The sequence below is a fragment of the Stenella coeruleoalba genome (assembly GCF_951394435.1).
Source record: "Stenella coeruleoalba genome assembly, chromosome: 9".
Lineage (NCBI taxonomy): Eukaryota > Metazoa > Chordata > Mammalia > Artiodactyla > Delphinidae > Stenella > Stenella coeruleoalba.
Genome location: NC_137155.1, coordinates 21456980 through 21479139, shown reverse-complemented (window position 1 = coordinate 21479139; position 22160 = coordinate 21456980). Strand labels below are relative to the sequence as shown.

Below are 22160 nucleotides of genomic sequence, written 5' to 3'. Positions count from 1 at the left end.
ATCTCCGGATGAGAGGGAAAACTCATAAGGGGATACATAGAAAATTTGCTTCTCACTTCTTAATAACAACAATTATAATAAAAATGATAATTAACATTTAGTGAGTATCTAAGAGTTCCAGGCATTATACTAAATACTTAAGATGGATTCTCACTTAAGCTGCAAGATGAAACTATGAGATAGGTTAGGAAACTGAGGCACAGAGAGGCTAAATGACTTGCCTTTGGTCACACAGCTTGAGAGTGGCAGAGAAAGGCTTTAAACCCAGAGACAGAGTCCAACTCCTGGAATTGAGCCTTTAGACAATATACAAAAGAGCAGAAGCCAAAACAGTAACATTATCTACTGATATAACCAACTGCTGTCTTTTGGGTTCCAGATGATCAGGGAATAAAATACAATATGATATTAATCATGTAACATGGACTGACTAGGGTCCTAATCCAGAAACTGCCATTTGTTAGTTTTTTGACCTTTGGTGAATTATTTAAGTCTCCAGACTTCACTTTCCTCAATGACTAAGTGATGGTAATAGTACCTCATGGAGTTATTGTGAGAATTAAAAAGCTAAATCCCTTAGCACTAATCTGAACGTTTTATATTAGTATTATTATTCCTAGTGCTACTGTTGTAATATCATTAGAACTTACGTGTAAACTATACCAAAGAAGGGGTGGATTCCTGTCATGTTGTTAGAGTGAGTCCTTGAAGGAGAGAGAAAGGGGAGATGGAGAAGGGAAGGAGAAGTCATTCTAGGAAGGGAATCAAAGGCACAGATGTGAGAAAGACCCTGATGTGAGGAGAGATGATAAATAAGTTCAGGTGACAGGACAGAGGGTTTAACATAAGATAAAATAGGAATGAGATTGCATAGACTATTGAATATAATATTTCATAGTGCAAAATAAGGACATTCACCATATTTGATTCAACTGTTCTCAACCTTTATGTAAAAATCTCTTATATAAGTGTAAAAAATCGGAAGTCTTTCATTTGGGTTAGTAATAATCCTGAGTGTATTAACTCTCTGTGTAACTATCCTTATATGTCTTATCGCCTGGGACATTTGTTACAAATAGAGATTCCTGGCCTTCTCCTCTAGATTTCGAGGAGAACCCAGGAATTTATGTATTTACTATCACTTGCAGGTTATTCTTATCTTAGTGTTTGGGAAACACTACTATAATCCACCCCTAACACTGCTGTTGAAACAATCTTTGTAAAACAAATCATTTGCATCTCAGTGAAAGCACAAATACTTGGGCAGAGCCTTCAAGATTGTTCACATCCTGTTCCTACCTACCTTTCAAACCACTCTCCCTCAAGCAGCCATACTCCACTGCACACGTGTCTCTGTTTATTCATGCTTTCTGTGTCTCTTGCCCTGATATCCCATTGCCTTTGCTTTCTTACCTAGAAAACTGACACATTTTTAAAGGCTCAGCTCAAATGTCACTCATTCTATTGTAACTGTCCTGCATCCCACTAAGGAGAATTCTTCCCCCCTTTCCTGACCTTCCATTACATTTTGCAGTAACATCTGTTGTATGTAAGTGGTATATATTTTCAGTTTCTGAAAGGGCCTAGACTTTTTAATTTATCTTGTACTCCCTCAGTGCTTAGAATAGTGCTTAGCACAAAGGAAGTGCTCAATAAACCTTGGTGGAATAAATGAAGGTGTGAATAAAGATTTACTCCACACTGTCAGTACTTCAGTTTGTTCCTTGAGTAATTGAAGACATTTTAGAAAGATGGCTGGGGTTAGTTGTGTAAGGTCGGATCTTAACAAACGGCACCGCGAAACAGAGGAAAGCTTCAGGTGAGCTTTATTAGGGAGCGCTCCCGGGCGAGGTTCACTGGTCCGAGAGAAAGGGGCCAGAGAAGTCGTGCCCGGGCGGGGGTTTGGGCAGAATTTGTAGGGGAAGAAGGGAAAGGGGTGTGGTGAATCCGGGAGGGCGCAAGGTATTCTTTATTTGGTGGTCTTTTCGGGTAACGTGGGGGACCGTTAGTCCCGCCCCTCGAAAGGCGGGAAGGCTGGGCTGGATTCAAAGTCCCCATGTCAGTTCCTGGAACTGGGTGGTCCGGAATGTCTCTAGGGAAGTTTCTGGAACTGGGTGGTCCGGAGAGTTTCGGTCTGATGCAACCTGTGAATCTGATTGCGTTTCCCTGCCTCGGGCCAGTTGGCCTTACAAGTTGCTATAACATTTTTGCTAATTTATTTTCATCTTTCTTTTTTTTTTTTTGCTTTGGCCTGCATTGGTGAGCTTTAATAAGCCTCTTTAAATCCAGATCCTTTGATATTAATAATGAAAAATATGCAGGCTAGATCCCATGTTCATCACGCATCTTTGTTAGCATAGCATGGAGCTTCAAATTTGCCATACGCTAGAGTTTGGGTTAAAGGCCAAGTATCATCTGACATGATGTCTTTCCCACTCTCTCTCTCATTGCCAACATTTTGCACATTCAAGGAAAGTGCTGTGACACCACAGCCAAAAGAAGAAAGACCAGGAGATGAGGTGGAGAAAAAAAAATTGGGCAAAATGAAGATACCCAATGCTAAAAGGAAAAAAAAAAATAAAGGTGAAAGAGCACCTAGTTTGGTTATGAGACTGTAAGCTGAAATGCTTTATGTTTTCATCCTACACAAATTTAGGTCTTCCTAAATTTGCCTAAGGCAACTTACTTTTCTGAGGGAAGAATTTTTTTATTGTCCATTTTTATTGTAATGTTTTGGTGCCAATTTTGGTAACACACACTGAAGCTAAATTTGCAACCATTTAGCATATAATGTATTTAAAAAGCCTAAATAGGATCTTTTCCATGCAAGGTGAAGCTTTTAAAATACGAAACAAGCAAGAACAGTGAACAGCTGTTACTCATTTCATGTCTACTGCCGAGTGGTGTTTATGGAGGGGACAGGGTATATTTCAGTCCCAGCAGTAAATGCAGCAGTACCCTGACATCACTCTTGAGAGAAGGAGAGGCTGTTTGTGTAAGAGTTCAAAATGTTATCTTTTGAAGCAAGGATAATGTGATTCTGTGTCAGCTCTCCCCCTGTTTTCCTCTTTTGCTGAGGCATCAGTATCACCATGCTTTTGAAATTAAGAATCCATGCATGGAACACCAAACGCCAAATAAGAGATTCTTCTCCTGATACTTGTTCTCCTCAAATTTGTTGATCTTCCTTCTAATTATTTGTCATTTACCTTTCTGAAGTACTTTTTAACTAGAGTTCTTGAAATAGGTTATGGAGATTCTCTCATTTTTCGTTTCAGTGTTTCTAAGAGCAGAATGCGTAGTAGAGATAGGAGAGAGATTCTCCATTGGATATCAAAAACTTTGGAGCAGGAAGCCAGGTGTTAGCAGATTTACTCTTTAGGGTCTGGGGCTGTAGATCATAAATTTATCTTCAACACGCTACAAGGTTAGCACAAGTTTTTCCAGTTGCTTCTCTGTTGGTGCCCTGAGCTACTGGTATTTCTACCTGGACATCCTCCTCTGTCAGGCTTGCTTGATGGGCAGGGAGGGGAGATGCTACATTTATTACATTTATTTTCTATTTTCAGACAAAGACATTGAAACAGAGAAGGGAAAAGTTATTTGCATAAGAGGAAAAATTACTCATTATTGAATCTAATTCTACAATAGGAAACTATTGATTTCTATCCATGCTATGTGCTCTGGTTTCCTGTCACTTATTTTTCCTTTTTCACATTAATTTTTTTTTGTCTTTTATGATGGTCCTTTGAGATAAACTAAACTAGATGTCAAAGAAAAGGCCACCTAGAAAAACTGTGTAAATAGTAAAATAACTGATTCTTTGACCCTTGAAAGAAAGACACAGTTGGGCTTACAAGTTTAAAAGAATTGTTCAGTTGGATGATTCTGAAAGTATGCAGCCTTGTTACTAACACTGAAAAGTTTAATTACATTTCATTATAGTATACTAGCTTCTCTTAATTGCTAAAAGGGGACTATGAAAGCAAAAACAAAAAAGCCTCATCTCTAGAAGCTAGATTTTCCTCTCTGCTTTGTAATGTAAATGTGCCTGTGTGTATATTAAAATCCACACACTCCATCCATCTCTCTGGCTTTTAAAGGAGGGGTCACCTGACTTCACCTAGAGCGAGCCGCTCCCCTCCCTTTCGCAGAGGAAACCCAAAAGTGAGAGACAGGCGCCTACGGAACACAGGTTCTCCTGCTGAGCGATGTAAATGACCCCTACCGCACGGGAATCCAATGAGGTTGCTGGCGGGGGGTGGGGAAAGAGAAAGCGAGGGAGCGAGCGTAAGCCCGAGAGGGGAGAGGGAGAGAGCAGGGGAGAGAGGGAGAGAGGGAGAGGGAGACAAGTGCAGCATGCTTCATCTTTGAGAGGAGGGGAAAACAAAAGACCTCAGCGGCAGTTTTGTGTTGCTGTGTCTGGCTTAAAGAAGAAAATTCTAGACACCCAGGCTGAAAAATCAAAGCTCCGCGGAGACTACTTCTATCAAGAGAATTCTGTGATCTGAGAATGGGTTGGATCAGTACAGGTGGTTTGAGAAGACACTGATGAGGACCATGGAAAGGTGGGAGAGGACGTGCGGCTTCCCTGCTTCCTTTGAACAGAGCTCTAGGTTAGTAAGCTGAAACAGACCGGGGTCTGCTTAAATGTCTGTCTGTGTGTATGTGTGTGTTTTCTGTTTATAACCTCCAAACCCTTCTGCCCCCTAACCTCTGGGTAGGCAGTGCCATATCCCACCAGATGTGAACCTAAACTTGGTTTGACTCTTACTCCATTTACCAAATGCCTCTCGTTTGCTTGCCGAGCTTTTGTTTAATACAGCCAGTGGCAGAGCCATCATGATTTCTCTCTGCTTCTGAGTCAGAATGTGTGTTTCAGCCCCGGATTGTCAGGTGGCTGTTTGGAGAATAGTTAGCATTTTGCTCCAGAAGGCTGCAAATGCATGATTAGGTTATTGTGAGATGTAAACAGCAAATATCTGCTGACTTGGTGTTTCTTGTAATGTCAGAATAGTTCAGAGGTATCTGACTGCATTTGTCTTATCTCAATTTCCCACGTAATTGAGTTTAAATATAATAAGTTTGAAATGGCACCCTACCAACAAAGGCACACACCAGGTATTCTTCCAACAGAGTATGTTTTACCTCCCATTGGAGTCAAAGCTTAAAAATTAATTTTGGGGAGACCTGATTTTGAGGAAAGAATACAATATGTCATAATTAAAATAGGTGCAAAGACATTTCTTTAATAAGTGGGTACAGATGTGTGTAAAACAAACACATAATTTCTCTTGTTCCTTGTCATGCAGATAGAGTGTCTTTTGTTCCAGGGTGTGTATTTTCCCGTTTTTACAAAGAAAGCATTGCCTGTGCTTTCTGTGATAGCAGACTTGTATGCCAATTTGTCATTGTGCACTGGTCAAGAATCTGCTGTATTCTGAAGTAAACTGCCCAGAGGTATTAGTCAAGAAGCTGGGAGGAGGGTGGGGAGTGGTGGTTTTTTCTTTCTTTCTTTTTTTTTTGACGATTAGCTCAGAAGTGTCTAATTCACATGATTTTAAGAGGAAGTGGGGGAAGGCATTTAGTTTTGAATAGGATGCAGATCCGTGCCATGCAATTGCCAAAGAATTTATCAAGAAGATGCTCAGAACAGAGGGAATCAGATTTGTAATGGACTCTTTAAAAAAATGTTCTGTGAGGGTGACTGGCTGGGTCCCTTTTGACCAAATTAAGATGCGCTCTGGCAGTGCACTAGCAGCCGTGAGCTGACATTTTCTTGTGAACCTAGTGAAAAATGGCTCCATATCTCTCCTCCCGTCCGGAGGAGATGGTGTCTCCGAGTTGTCGAGCTTTTCCCCAACGTGATTCGCTCTTATGGCTGTTTTCTGATAGGAATGGACTGGCTCCTGTTTCCTTTCAGTTTGCCTGCCTTTTTAAATCTCAGCGAGAATGGGGAGTGGGTGGTGACGGTTTTACTTCAAGTACAAACTACCCAGCAAGGCTAGCAGAAGATATTTTTCCGGGTTTCCATTTTTAGAAGGGAGTAGATTGTATTTCTTTGGACACGATATACACTTTTGTTTTTGCGGAGTGGGCTAGTCAACAATTTCACTAAGAAAAGATGCACATGTATGTGACACTTTACGTCTGGACTCTCCACTTGGGAAGTGACAAGTAAAGACACAGGGATACTTGCCTATCATCCATCTCTGAGAAGATAAAGCTGCCCTTTTCTTTCTTACCGTTGTTTCCCTGTTTTAGACCTGGGGTCAGTTGTGCAAGGAGAAGGATCATGCCCTAGAGTTAGGATGCAGGGAGGAAGTGTACTGTCCTGTCCTCCACATGTGTTTCCTGAGGAATCCCTGTGCTGATCAGGGAGTGGAGGTGGAGGTGCTACAGCAGCTACCCTGCCCCTTCATTTAGGCTTCGGTCTGTGAAAGCTGCAGCCAGCAGAGGCAGGATGCGCTTTAGCAAAGAGCTGTGTGTTTGAGGGGCTGGTAAAGAGCCTGTGTTGTTTGGGGGTGTGTGAAATCGGTTGTTCTCTATTTTATAGCATTCTAAGATGCTTCTATGAGTAGAAAGTGGGTTCATGAGGAAGGGGTTGGGCTCTTCATGTTTCGGGCAAGAAGTATAGCACTATCCACCAGAGAGGACAACAGGAGGATGCAAAACAGTGCAATACTGTGGGCACTGTGCAGAAAGAATAGTTCCTTAAATTGTGTAATAGTCCCCTAATTCCAGACATTTGCAAAAACCTCAAGGCTTCCTGAAAAGTGCAGTGGAGTCATTTCTACATTATGACAAGTTAGACTTCTAGTACAATAATTTTAACAGCATTATGGAAACACCTTCCTAAGTGCTTTAGATATTACACCACTTGCTCCACTGAAGGGTATCCCTCTTAGGGTTTGCCTCTTGGACATTTACGTAGGATAGGAGTCACAGCACAGATTTTTTTTGGGGGGAGTCAGTTTGGAATAATTTTGGTCGAGCTAAGTGCTTATAGAGGCAATAGGATTCACCTCTTTAGTAGAATAACAGAAATGGAACTTTAACAGTGCATGTAGACCTGATTACTGCTTTCGTACATGTGGACAATTTGACTATGGTACATGGTGTGCTTTGGGGAAATCGATGCAATTATAGTTGAACAATGAACATAACAATAGAAAATACAATGAAGACATGGATCTCAACATTCATGGGAGGATTAGCAGGGTCACTCTTAAATATTGTTAATGACTACAAGTGAGGAGGTTTTACCCTGAGAAATTTCCAATGTCTAGAATGAAAGAATCGTGTTTGTAAAACTAAGGGCATAGCTCACCAGCTGTTATAGAAGCTGGATGGCACTGATGTGTAAACCAGATAATACGTACATGGGAAAGAATCATGGACCTTAGGAACTTCCCACCAATGTCATTTTGTTTTTTATTGAATAAAAGCAGCGAAATAACTATAAAATAGAAGCATTTCATGAGCAGCATCCATCAAGGGAGAGAAGATCAGGGACTAACATGACATGTTGGCAATGACATATATGTGATGCCCGAGTGACCCTCGGGATACCAGTGAGTTCTTCATGAGAGCTAAAATCCACATGTTGAAGTAAGTTTCAGTATGTCTGTATTCTTAGACCTTCAAGTTTGGAAATAGAAAATTTTCTAAGATTAAAATTAATTGCTCATGTGGTGCCTGTGGCATAGAAAGGAAAAGTTGAGATGAAACAATGAAGTTTCAGACAAAGATATTTTTGTGAGATATTTTTGAACACAAAGCTTATTTCTGAGGATATTTTAAGTAGTAATGACCTGCTTTCTAAAGTCTGTTTTCTCTATTGCTTTTAAAACCGTACTACCCTAAACTCCATTTCCAGCTTTTAAAAGCCTTAGTAGGTGACATGATATTAAATAAATAAGGGCACAATAAAAGCCTCTGAGTTTAAAATACTCTAATTTTATGTTAAATTTTACATACATTTCTCCTCTAAGTCTGTCATATCTTTAGCTTTTGCTCTAAGTCGTACAGCTTGTGGCAATCTCACTTCTAAAGACCTCAGGTGCTTACTCTGAAGATAGCAGATTTTTAATATAATTGGAAAAAATAAAAGTGTTTTGCTATTTGACTACATTAGGTGGTACCTTAAACAAGGTTAGAACCTAGTTATGATGTGAATTATCAGTTCAAGTGATTCATAGATATCAAGTGATATAGGTATCATTTGCTTGAAATAAAGGAAATGCTGTATATTTCAAGAATATCAAGGCTGATAAAGTATACTAAGTATACAGTATGGAGGTTAATTCTTTGCCTAGTTTTCATCATAAGAATGGCTTTCTGTCAACTAAGCCACTGTATTTTCCAAAAGCAGTGCATTATTCTGTTTTCTCCCATAGATTCCCTATCCATTCTCCAAAGTCATACAAAGAATACATCTCATCTAATGAAAGTGACAATGATTTTAAAAATTTCCCAATCAAAGTGTTGAAAATTTACTGTTCACTCTGTGAAAGAACATAGTCAGAATAGCTTTTTCTTTTTCTCATCAGTAAAGCAAATCAAACTTTGGTGTCTTTAAGGAAACGAACAATGATGTGTATTATGAAATAGGAGCCTCATTGCCAGGCAGTCAGACAATGGTGAAGAGGCGAGCTTAACTGATGACTCTAATCGAAGCATTGCAGGTCAGGAAGTACCCATATTCATAGGATCCCAGCTGAGATTCCAGAGTCAGCCACTCAACTTGCTCACCTTTCTCTTCTCCCTGGGGCTGGCTCTGTGAGAATAATACATTTAATGAAAAGAGATCACCTTTGCTGTAAGATCACCTCTCACCTAGATCAGTCCTTGCAAACATTTCAGGTATCTTTAATATCCTCTCAGCCTGAAATTTCTATGACATTTTCTACCCAGCGCAGATTCCAAATGCCTTTGGAAGTCACTCAAAGTTTCACTGGGGTCAGGGGTCTTGCCAATTACTGCCCACAGAGGCATAAACCCAGCCCAATACGAAAGGCAGAGGGAATGAGAACCTTCTCTGGCCCACAGAAGAGTACCGAGCCCTTTGGGTCCTTTTATTCAAAGGATAGCAAAAGCCCAAATGCCAAGCTAAGGAATTGCTGGCCAACTGTTGAAGGATTGTCAGTCTTGGATTAATACAACTCTTTAAGAAGAGTTTTCCTTTGGTTCTTGGGAAGCTTCCTGTTTCCTTCTACCTCAGGGCCTTAGCACGTGGTGTTTCTCCTGCCAGAACACTCTTCTGTGCTCTTTACCTTCTCTGACACTTAACTGGCTCTCTTTACTGAATGTGCTCAGGGCTCATTATTTTTCTTTATTATAGAAAGAAGGTTTTTTTTTAAATTGTTAGTTGTATATTAATGCCATTATTTGATTTATGTCTCTTTCTGCCAGGAGTCAGGACCTTCTAAAGTTAGGGTCCAAATTCATTTTGTTCACAGTAGAATCCCTCAGCCCTTAGATCATGTTAACCCACATGTTAAGTGTGTACTAAACTTTTGTTAAATGACTAAATGAATGAGGAATTGAACACCAAGGCACCAATACTAGTGGATAGACACAGTGTGGCTTTGGCTTGACAAGGAGCAGGTCTCTTCATTGTGTTAGCTAGTTTGGACTCCTGACAAGTGAACAGTACCAGAGTATTTTCAGGGTCTCCCTCTTGTCAGGATTTTCTATCTGAGAAAGAACATTTGAGTACTCTTAGGATATTTCAAAAAGAACCTTACTACCACGAAGTGTTCGTAGGACCAGTCTTAGGCAAAACTGTGGTTTGTCCTTCTCTCTGTGTTGCTCCCTCCAAAGCATCTCTTTTTCTAAATCTGCTCTTACCATCCTTGGTTCTTTGCATCCAGGACCTTCCAGGTCACATCTGACAGTGGCTATACCTTGTTAACTAAGCTGCTTATTAGCTTGTGAGCCGTGAAAGCTTTCCCATGGTGTGAACTCTTCTAGCAGTATTTGCACTTTGAACAAAATTGTTGTGAACTGATTAGTGCTCTGCTGATTAATATGAGGGATTGTAAAGCAGAGTATATAGTATGAAGCTTGCCTTTAGGGAGCTTCTTTTCAGCTTTGGAGCTAGTAAGACTTACAAGAAACACCTGGCGACTCCTCTAAGAGTCTGTAATCAACAACTGTATTTGTCCAGAGCCAGCTCTGGCTCTTGAGTGACACCTGTCCCTAGGATACACAGCTTCCAGGTCCCTGGGGCCAGGACGACCCCTCCACACTGTGGCAGTGTATGGCCCGTTCTTAATTGCTGCTAATTCAATGATGACCTCTGTCCCCGTTTCCCCAAAGCATCAGCTAGGCCAGTGTGATGTGTTACAGATGAGTGAAAGAGGAGTCCCTGCTTCCCTCACAGATAAAGGGAGCCAAGCTGCAGTGTTGCATTGGGCTTCTCAGCCTCCCAGACCTCCTCCCGCTTCCAGAATCCAGACATAACTTTGCATGTTCCCCTTCCCGGGAGAAAACCGACTGTCAGAGTGGAGACACATTGCCCCCTCCGCCTTCTTCACCTGAGATGGATACTGGCTTTTCCTTATCCTCCTCTACAGTGCCCGGTAGACAAGTGCTACGTTGAATACAGACCTTGTTAAGACTTGTCCTGTAGCTTCGTATTACAGGTGTGCTATGAGTGCAATAAGGTGAAGGCTGTCTGCCCAGAGAAATACTTAATTTATATAAGAAAATAAATTTCATAAATTAAAAAAAAATTACTATTTGTAATTGCATGAAAAAATATTAAATACTTAGAAATAAATCTACTGAAAAGTGTGCAAGACCTTCAAACTGAAAACTATAAAACTTATCTAGAGAAAAATTAAAGACGACCTCAGTAAATGGACAGATATTCCGTGTTCATAAATTGGAAGACTCTATATTGTTATCAGTTTTTCTAAATTGGTCTATAGGTTCAGTGCAATCCAGTTAAAATTCCAGCAAGCCGTGTGTGTAGTATGTGTGTGTGTGTGATTGTGTGTTAATTGACAAGGTATAGCAAAATTTATGTGATAATTAAAGGACCTAGAATATCCAAGAAAAAAAAAAAACTATATTTGGTTGTGCAGATATTAATAAAACTAGAGCATAAAGAAAAGTATTTGTACAAGTGGAACTTCAAGTGGACCTTGACCGATAGGTAGTATCTAAATCATCAGAGAGGAAGGATAAGAAAAATGTAACATTTTAGGAAAAACATGAATAAAAATGTTCAAAGGCATTTAGTGCAAGGTGTGTTAAAGTCCTTATAGAAGATAGTGCTCATGTTTATTTTCCCAATTATAAAAGTACCTTCTATTCAAGAATTCATCAAGCTTTCTTCCATTTAAGCCATATCTTGAGTTCCTGAACGTTAGGACTTATACACTGAATTTACTTCTCATTACATCTTGAAGTACTCTTTCTATCTCAGTATTTAAAAGTAATCTCAAAGAAGTTTTCTGTCAGAGGTGCTTTTAAGGATTCATTTAGCAATATTGATTACTTTAATTGAGGTTTATTGAAAGTGCTCAGTATAGCTCTCTTGTGGTTCATGTTCTATAAATACATCATCATCTTATTGATATACAGTAGTGTTTTCATTTCATTGCAGTCAGCCTAACACCTTGTAGAAACCTTACATTCACACCAGACTGTAAAGAGGAAACATTCTTTTCCTCTGGTCTTCCACAGAACTTAAACCACGGAACTGAGTAAGAATCATTTTCAAGTATGATTTTAGTAGTATAAGCCTGTTTCATTTGAAAGCTCCCTGTGGAAAATCCAGAAAAAGAATGGACATAGCTAAGAAGCCAGAAAACATCAAGGTGCATGCACAAAAAAATAATGAGATAATTGAAATTAAGTGATTTTGAAGTAGGACAAATAACCTATACTAGCCTTCTTGTGAAGCTATTGATATAAACAGTTTCCATTTTAGTGGTTGGGTTTTAGGTTAGGTCCAGGAGTTGTTAAATCCTATGAAAAAGCACTAGGTTTACTTGTTGAACTTTCCTTGTTTAGGTAGAGATATTGACCTTTTAGGGTAATTCAGGGTATGCATCTTTTTAAAGAGAGGGGTCCCTCCAATGACCCCTTGCCAGCTAATGCTATAACAATGCTTCATGAGTAAGACTGCACACATGGTCCTTTAGATGCCCTCGCTGCTATAAAAGAAAGAGAGAGAGAATATAAATCATCCTTTTGAGATATCATAGATTGCCCCTTCCACACACCCATGTGCATTACTCTTTCAGTAGTGCTAGGTTAAAGTAACACTTCAAAAAATGAAATCTTTCACCTCTCTTTTATTTCAAAAGAGAAAACATAAAAGAGGCTGGGACTGGCTAGTAGTATATGAAATTCTACTCTGTGTGGATCCCAGGTTATGCATTCCCATTGGGTATACAAGTCTTCATATGGTGCTGCATATGGTAACTTATTTTCTAATAATATAGTTGCTGCTCTGGGAATCATAAGTCTTTCTCTTACTATTGGTGCATTAGAATTTAAGAACAGTCATGGCTAGCTCCATTTATCTAAATTAGGTGATAAAGAAATGGTATTAAAATATTACTGTATCTGTTAATAGTTCATGTCCCCCACACCCAAAAGAACACATTTAACTATGACTGGTGAGTGGCAGGCCTTTAATGAAGTTATCAATTGTTCATTTTCCATATTTATTTATTTCCAGTCTCCAGAATTCTCCATCTGGGTTTGACTGAATTAAGATCTACCATAGAAGCCTGAATTTTTCTCAAACTAGTCTCAAAAACTGTTAGAGCCACATGTACCAAACCATACCATGTTACTTTATGCCTATGAGTATCTGTGTGTTTTTTTCCCCACTGTCTAGAATGTTTTCTTCCAAGTAGGAAGGAGAGACTAGCAGGAGAGACTAGAATTGAGTTCCAAGACACAGATCTTCTATAAAACGTTCCCTGACCTATTCTCCCCTGATCTTGGGAAAAGTTTGTTATTCCCCATAACTATATATGTACCCACACGTGCACACGTATTGTGCTTTTCTATTTACAGTTTTGTTTCTCTCACTAGAATATAATCTCCTAAAACAGAGTTGGATTTTTGATTATCTTGCTATGTCCATTACCTAATAAAGGATATAGCACATAATTAATATATATTTCGGTTAGGATTTGAAAAAGCTGATGCTCTTCTTGTCCACATTGCAGGAGTGTCATGTGTGTTTATGAGATTAAGTGGTTTAAAAATCTTCATGTGTTTTAATCAGTTGTCTTTTTAGTCTCAGTTTTACTAAAGCTGAAAATAAATGCTAATCATACTAAAAATCACTACATATTTTTTTCTAAGAAATTATGAAGTTTTATAGTCAACTGTGAGCAGTGAGAGGTAGAATTAAGGGAAATGATACTGAACAGTTTGATCCATGAAAAATTAACTCTGGATAAGGTCCATGAATCATGTTAGTCTGTTTGTCCAAAATGAAACAGAGACCTTTCCCTCAGTGCTCCCTTATACCCATCCACCATTGCAATGTGGAGGCAAGGGAGAGATGTCTTACCTTTGCACAGAGCTTTGCTGCTCTGAGTGTGGGCCATAGAGCAGCCACATCAGCATCACCTGGGAGTTTGTTAGAAGGAAGAATCTTGGGCCTTACCCCAACCTATAGAATTAGAATCTGCATATTTAAACAAGACCATAGCTGGTTTAATTCTGCATTAATGTTGGAGAAGCACTAGGAAGAGAATCCTTTTATGAAGTTTCAGTCAATTTTGCAGCCTACAGCTTGGCAAGTAACTTGGGGACAAGTTGTGAATATGGAAGGCCGTTTCTTTTCTCAAGCTATGTAATGGAAGCAGTTCTCCCTCCAAGTCACTCATCTGTATGTGTCCTGGAAAGAGAAGGAAATGAACCTTATTAGAAGCTACTATCTTTCTTGTTCATTTTCCCCAACCAATTTCTATTATGTACATTGGGAAAACAATGAAATGTAGCAGGAGAGACTAGAATTGAGTCTGGCCTCTGGCACACATTAGCTGTATAAAGCTGGACAGCTTCCTTAGGCTTTTTAACCTCATTTTCCTCCTCTGTAAAATGGAAATTATAATAGTTATGGCAAGGTTGTTTTTATATTAGAGATAAAGATGAGAAATTATTTCCTATAGCTCACTTGGTACATAGTAAGCACTCAGTAAATAAACAGGAACTATGGTTAACATTGCCTTACCCCACTTTCCTCATGGATCCTTGTTGAAAGCAAAGATGTAATCTCTTCTAATGCCAACTTCTGGGTGTTTGCCTTGGGTGCCTTTTGGAAGTGGACACTGAGAATTCTAACTGGTTTGATTTCCTGCTACCTGATTTGAAAACAACAAACTAATGAACATCATGTGCTTCTCTCAAACATACACTTACATATTGGAATAAAATGCCCCTGGAGATACAAAGCAAAAGAAGAAACTCATATTCTTGATATCAATTCCTTCTTCCAATAAAGGAAATGTAGCTTACTTCCCAATAAGATTGTCAAGGAAGGTTAGTGTCAGAATTTACTAGGGAAAGTAGGCATGCCATTAGCTAAGATAGAGAAGGAATTTAGCATGAGAGCAGAAGAATTAAATCCAGTTGCAGGCCTCTAAATCTAAGAACTGCCATTACATGATAAATCTTTTTTTAATCTGGGTGGAGATTTTGATATTGGAACTTCTATACTGTTATTACACTCCATTACATTATAAGTTAACAATGTTGTCTTAAAAATACTATATAATGAAAAAAAAGTACAGGTTATAAAAGGCAAATTTGCACAGAGAAATTGCACAAAGAAATCTCTTTTATTTTCTTAAAGACCTAACTTGAAAAAATTAAATTAAAAAGCTTATCTTGGAAAATAGAGAAAACTTGTGATAAAAAATCTCACACATAAACTTACACATTAAGGTACTTAACCATTGTCAGTCTGCATATTATTTTGTCATAGCAATATGAAAGAAAATTACAGGTGTTTTGTAAAATTAACAATTTTTGGTCACAACTTTATATTAGTATCATTCTTTCTTACAACTAGTGAGTTTATCACAATGTGATATTCAAATTCTTACACTGAAGTGAACATTGTCGCGTTAAATTTGCCATTTTAACATTCAGAGCTGCAGAGAAAAACAAGGACCATTAATTAACTTTATTAACTTCTCCTTTTGGTTACACAAACCTTAAAGATCTAATAGAAAGCATGTACCAACGATGCCCTGAAAATACTTATCTACTTGTAACTTCATTAACTTTAGCTGGTTTTCTTGGTTTTAAATAAAGTTTATACAATCATTTTAGAGCTATATGTCTTAACCTAGAAATGAATGCATGATTAAAAAATAAATCAAGCCATTTATCTTTATATTTCTATACAGATAATTTTAAGTAGGTCAAATTTGAAGTAAAGATAAAAGAAGATATAACTAAGAAAATGACTTGAGTCAAGTCTTGACAGAAGTGTGAGAGCTACCCATGGGGACAAAAAGATATAAAGACCTTGGTTTGGAACATGGTAGTTTTGAGATGCTTATTAGTTATGCAAGAGGATCAGTCAAGTAGGCAGTTGGATATAGAGTTCTGGAATTCAGGAGTGAGGTCCTTGATAAAGTGTACATTTGGGGTCTACTGCTCACATGTGGTGGTTAAAGCCATGTGTCTAATGGGATCATCCAAGGACTGAGTATGAAAAGGAAGAAGTATTTTCCTGATTGGGGACTGGGGTATATTTAATAATTGAGGAGATAAGGGGGAATCAGCAAAAGAAACCAAGAAAGATAGGAAAAAAACAAGACAGAATGGGGCCCTCTACGCCAAGTGAAATGTTTCAAAGAGAGTATGATCCACTGTGTCAGATGCTGCTGATTTGTTATGCAAGATGAAGACTTACTAATGTCCATTGGTTTTGGTAACATGGAGAGTTCAAGAGAAGAGAAATGGAGACAGGGAATGCAGATGATTATTTTCAGTTTATTTTGTTTTGTTCTTTACTGGAAAAAGAAAGTGAGAAATAGGACAGTCACTGGAAGGAAAAGAGGGCTATAAGTTGGATTTTTTTAAGCTAAACAAAAAATTTTAGCATGTTTTAATTAAAAAGGATGATTCAATAGAGAGGAAGAAATTGACAATTATATATATATAGAGAGAGAGAGAGAGGGAGAGGAGAATTTCAATATCTTTAAGTAGGTGTTTGTTAGATCTAGAGCACAAAGGGAGAGGTTAGCCTGTTCTAGGAGTGCAGCCTATCCATTCATATTAGTAAGAACAAAGTAGCCCATAAGGACAGAGGTATTTAGGTGGGAAGATCTGGTGGTGAGAACTTGTGAATGTTCTCTTCTGATTTTAGCAACTTCAGAGTGAAGAAAGAAGCAAGATTATGGTGGTGGAGGTATCAGAGATTTTGAGGAAAAATGAGAAGTCTGCAAGTCTAGGAGAGTGGGAAAGGAGTGGTCTAGAGAAACATAAAATGGTTGATGGGTAGCATTAAGGGTCCACTAGAAATTGTGTCATTTTTCCCTAGCCACATTGAGCAGTATGGGTAAGATGTGGAGAAGACAGAGTTGGATTTAATTAGGGTTGTCTGTATGATGTCGCAGGACGAGCGAGGGTTTCAAGGGGAATGTATTAAAGGACTACGATGATAAACGAGAATTTAACCTGGGTTGGAGAATGAGGGTCTGGGAGTGGGGTGAGGACTATGAAATCTGGGTGGGATCAGAAGATGGAAGATCTCAGCAGGATTGAAGGGTTTTGACTTGGTATTGGAGATGTGAGGAATCCCATTGTTGTCTGTTTAGAAGTATCTAATGTCACGTTCTTCTACAATACTCTCAGGTGCCATGATGTTCCGTTAAAAGTGTCTTATTTTAAATATTACCGCCATTTAGTGCAAATATGGCTGCCAAATGCATGTATTACTACCCATTTCCACTAATCGGTCAATTCTCTGAACAACTAGTAAAATGCAAGTGCTGATGTTGCAGCTGCTCCTATGTTTTGAATTGCCTCAGAAGAAAAACACCTAAAAATATTACATGAGTTAATATTTTAATAATAATATTTAATAATAGTTTAATAATAATTGTGACATGGAATATTATGGCGTTTAGGATAATAAACAAAATAAAAAGAAACAATATTATGAGAAATGTAGTCCATCATCTTTTTATAAGGGTGACTTAACTCTCTGAAAGCAGACCAGTTGGATTTTGAGCTAAAATTTTAATACAGGCTGCTTAGTAAGATATCTTGATTTGTCTTCCATATAGAATTGTGACTGTGTAGTGGAACAAGCCAGAATTTTGTGATGTTCACAGTGCAAGATTTTGGCTATAGCAGGAAGCAGTACAATACAGTATGCAATTCCTGGATTTTTGCTAATGTCAAACTTGTTTGCTGAGCTGGGATGTTGTCCTATAGGGGAGTACATACATTTGAATGACTAAAGAAAGATAGTTACACTTAAAATTTTACACCAAACTATAGACCTTTGTATATGGTACTTATAGAACCAGGTATTACAAGTTTCACAAAATATACCATCAACTTGATGCCTGAAATTATTTTGTCAAAGCAACAGATTAATTTCTTTACACTGTTTGTGGATCAGACCTTCAGAGGTGTTCATCTGTTGTGTAGAAGCACAAGTCTTTTGTCATGAAGATACACAGAAGCCCCGAAATTTTGATTTTTGTTATCACATATTCTGGGTGCTTTTCGTATCTTCAATGAAATGTATATAAAAGACCCATAGCCTGTAGACTCTTTGAAACTTGCTTAAAAGTGAAACCAAATGAACATATTTTCATAGAATTAAACTTTCCCATTATAAATATAGTATACATGAAACTATCCTTTTATGTAGAGGAACATTTAAAACACTCTAATACATATGTTTACAAAAAACACATGAGACGAAATGATTTTCCAAAGCTGCCATGGCTAGTTACCACCAAGGCCAGAACTAGCATACAAGACTCCTAACTTCTTGTTTAGTGTGCTTCCCCCAGCACACACTTACAGAACGTTATTCTTGAGCTCAGAATCATTTAGTGTCTCCCCGCTCTGGTAAATTTTCCTTTTAGAAAAGTGTATTATTAAACCGCCAGTCTTCAAATGCTCTACTAACTTAAGTAAAAAGCATGTTGAACATAGTATAAAGGATATTACCTTAGTCTTCAAAGGTTGAATTTCAGCGCATGTAAAAGCATATTATATGCCTTATAATACATTTTTCATAATAGAGACCATCAGTCAAGGTGTAAAAAGGCATGTTAGAGCAAAGACAGGCATTAAAGCAAATAACTTGGTAACTCCGATATAAATGGATGATGTCGTCACTCCAAGTGAGCTAATGTGAAATATCAAGATATTTACCATCGGGCTTCCCTGGTGACGCAGTGGTTGAGTCCGCCTGCCGATGCAGGGCACACGGGGTTTGTGCCCTGCTCCGGGAAGATCCCACATGCCGTGGAGCAGCTAGGCCCGTGAGCCATGGCCGCTGAGCCTGCGCGTCTGGAGCCTGTGCTCCGCAACGAGAGAAGCCATAACAGCGAGAGGCCCGCGTACCGCAAAAAAAAACAAAACAAAACAAAACAAAAAAAAAACCTTACTTTCATTCTTTGGTTTGTTTAAATTTTTTTTCGAAAAGGAAGATGCTTGTAGTGAAGGAAGCTGACACAGGCAGCAGAAGTGGTTAGTTTCAAAGCTATTTTAACCCATTTTAGTGACTCATTTAGAACTTATATTTAAACATTAAATCTAATTTTCCAATTAATTTCACAAGAGAGATGCTTTTTATATTGATTGCCCAAGTGTGCTCCCTGTTTGTGTCAAGAATATCTAATACGGTAGTGCTAACAAGCAGTGCCCTTAAAGTTAATACTTGCTGCTAAACTTCACACTGTTTTAGAGCCTCTACAGATCCTGAAGAGTTAAAGGTGCACTACTCACAATCATTTTAACTTACCATGGAAATGATCAGCAGGTCCATGTAGTTCACAGTGGACATTTGAAAGATAATTTGTTTTCTTTGGGTTTATTATCAGTAACTATTTTATTATTAACCTGCAGTTTTCTTTTCATATTTACCTGAATATGTGCCACTTTTTGTGCTCTTCATTTCTTCCTAAATATGTTTCCACCAGATATGAGCTTTCTTTGGCTGAAGAACTTCCTTTACTATTTCTTGTAGTGTGGGTCTGCAGACTATGGGTGATGTTTCCTTTAGTTTTTGTATATTTGAAAATGTTTGTATTTCACCTTCAATCTTGAAGGATATTTTTCCCAGATAGAAAATTCTCAGTGGACAGCTATTTTTTTTTTCTTTCCACAGCCTTTCATTTTTAGCCTCCATTTTTTTCTGATGAGAATTTAGCTATCATTTGTAACATTCTCTTATGCATAATGTGTCATTTTTCTTTGGCTTCTTTCAAAATTTTCTCATATTTGAGGATTCAAAATTTTGACTATGATTTGAATTTTTAAAAAGTCTTCTTACAGGGCTTCCCTGGTGGCACAGTGGTTGAGAGTCCGCCTGCCGATGCAGGGCACATGGGTTCGTGCCCCGTTCCGGGAAGACCCCACATTGCCGCGGAGCGGCTGGGCCCGTGAGCCATGGCCGCTGAGCCTGCGCGTCCGGAGCCTGGGCTCCGCCGCAACGGGAGAGGCCACAACAGTGAGAGGCACGCGTACCGCAAAAAAAAAAAAAAAAAAAAAAAAAAAAGTCTTTTTACAGCTTTCTGAGCTACTTGAACCTGTAAATTTGTGTCTCTTACCAAATATGGGAAATTTGGGGCCATTATTTTAATATTTAAAAATATTTTTTCTGTCCCATTCTTTCTTCTCCTCCTATGAATCTAAGGATACATATGTTATACCTTTTAATGTTATCCCATATTTTTATTTTATTTTTTATTTTATTTTTTATTTTATTTTATTTTTTAATGTTATACATATGTTATACCTTTTAATGTTATCCCATATTTCTTTTAATCTTTTTGTCTTATGACTTCAAATTGGATAATTTCTGTCAATCTCACTTCAAGTTTACTATTTTTGGTCTGCTATCTCTAATCTGCTATAAAGTGCAGCCAGTGAATTTTTTTTCAGATATTGAATTTTTCATTTCTAGAATTTATTTCTTTTTGTTTCCATTCCTCTGCTGAAATTTATTATCTGTTCATTTATTATAATTGTTTTTCTTTATGTTCTTGAACATAATTATAATATCCGCTTTAAAATAATTGGCAGTCAGTTTCATCATCTGGGCTGTCTTGTGGTGATTCTCATTGATTTCTTTTATTCTTGACCATGGATGATATTTTCTTTTTTCTTCATTCATCAGTTCTATCCTGGACATTAGTCTGCTTTCTGTTATGTTCTTCTGAAAAGTGTTTACTTTTGTTTTAACAGGTGGTTAAACCTGCTGAAATTTCAAAATGTAATACATGTTCAAAAACAGATGTGTTCAAACTCTGTCTTGTCTACAGTGGGAAGCAGCTGAAATTTCTCTTTAGTCTGTTCAGCTTTAACCAGGCTACATGGACTCTGCCTAGACATAGGTAGTTTAGGAATCAGCCAGATATTTGGGCAAAATTTGAAGCTTCCTTCTGCGACTCTGTCCTTCTGTGACTTTTTCCAGATGGGAAAGAGAAAAAGAGACCTTTACAGCTGGGACCTAGCCTGAAACTAGTAGGTAGGACTTTGTGTTGCTGGGAGTTATCCAAGCACTCACAATAGGCTGTGGTATTCTACTATAGAACATAAAATAAAACAAAACTCAGAATATAAACATCAAGCAGGGCATTCTGTGACCATGATGAATCAAGATGAAAATAAGATCACTCTGTAATCATGTCCAAAAACAGACAAAAGCAAGAAAATTATCCAGTCCACAAAAATGACTAAACTTCACCTCTGTGGCTAAGAGACTGCTGCTGCTTCGTTAGCAGTCTCTAGATAAGAAATAATAAGAATTCTCTCCACTTCCTAACAACATAGAATCTAGAGCAAAACTCTGCTTTCTTGAACTGTTCCTGAGAGAACATAACACAAGCCCAAATTCTAGAATATATGAGATTCCCCTTGGTTTCCCATGATGTGTGTTCTTCTCATTTCTGAGCCAATAAACCCAGTTTTGTTCACCAGGTGCTGTCCTAGTAATCCTTGGTTGAAGGGAAATGACACAGAATTTCCTCCTTTACTTCCCAGTATCTGTAGTAACCCCTAAATTTGACGTCTTATTCTTCAAGCCATAACACAAGAGAAATGTCCAACTTTTTAGCTGATGCTATGTGTGTCTGCCCTGAGGCAGAACACAGTAAAAATCCTGGGAAACTCACCTAGTATTATTCTTTTTGTATTTTCTGACTACTTTTGGTCTCTTTCCAGTGCCTTCACAAAGTCGTTTATTATAGTTTGTCCGGAGTTTATAATTGTAATCTCAAGGAGGTTGTTCTGATATGAATTACTTCTTCTTTATCGAAAGTAGAAATTCTTTTTTGTTGTTGTTAGAAAATATCACTTTGTATCAGTAATCTATTCCTACATTGGACAATCTTTTATGATGTCACAACTTAGTAGTGCCCATCATACTGCATTGAAGTGGGTAGGCATTGAGTTGCTAAGTGAATAACGTAATCGAAATTCTGAAATTTTGAGAAGGCCCATAGGTCATGTAATGTGAGATTTGCTGAATTTTCACATTCTTATGTTGGATAAGAATCAAAAGACTTGTCCAGCAATATGAGTCCAAGAGTTTGTCCATTTCCAGATCTATTTTTAGAAATAATTTAAAATTATCATGCTTGGAGATCATTATAATAAGTATATTGATCTGACCCACAGATTTGTTGCTAGAAAATACCATTGAAAAGATTTGTAGCCAGTGCTTTTGGGAAGATAATTTGTCACTGGAACAACAATGATACCTTGAAATTGAACTTGATGTAAGCATTAATTTTCTCAAAAATTTTCCAAAGCTTTATATTTAACTGTTATGTATCAGGGAATAAGTCATTGTCTTACTTCTTATGGGAATCAAGCACATTCTTTTTCTCTATCATTTAAAGGCCAATGTGTTTCTCCAGTGGGATAGATTTGTCTGGGTTCTGTCTACAGAGACAAATCTTTAACATTATTTA

The 22160-nt window shown here is 38.0% G+C and overlaps 1 protein-coding gene across 9 annotated transcripts in view; it reads left to right on the top strand.

Annotated features, from left to right (window-relative positions):
* Positions 1–22160, top strand: part of MAGI2 (membrane associated guanylate kinase, WW and PDZ domain containing 2) — a 1347997-nt gene that overhangs the window by 587948 nt on the left and 737889 nt on the right. Inside the window, exon 1 of one of the 9 annotated variants that reach the window (XM_079931550.1) lies at positions 4386–4616. The exons of the other annotated variants lie outside the window; for them this stretch is intronic. The gene's annotated coding sequence lies outside the window, so the exon portion shown is untranslated. Of the gene's footprint in view, positions 1–4385; positions 4617–22160 lie in introns of those variants that run through there. 9 annotated transcript variants of the gene reach the window in all.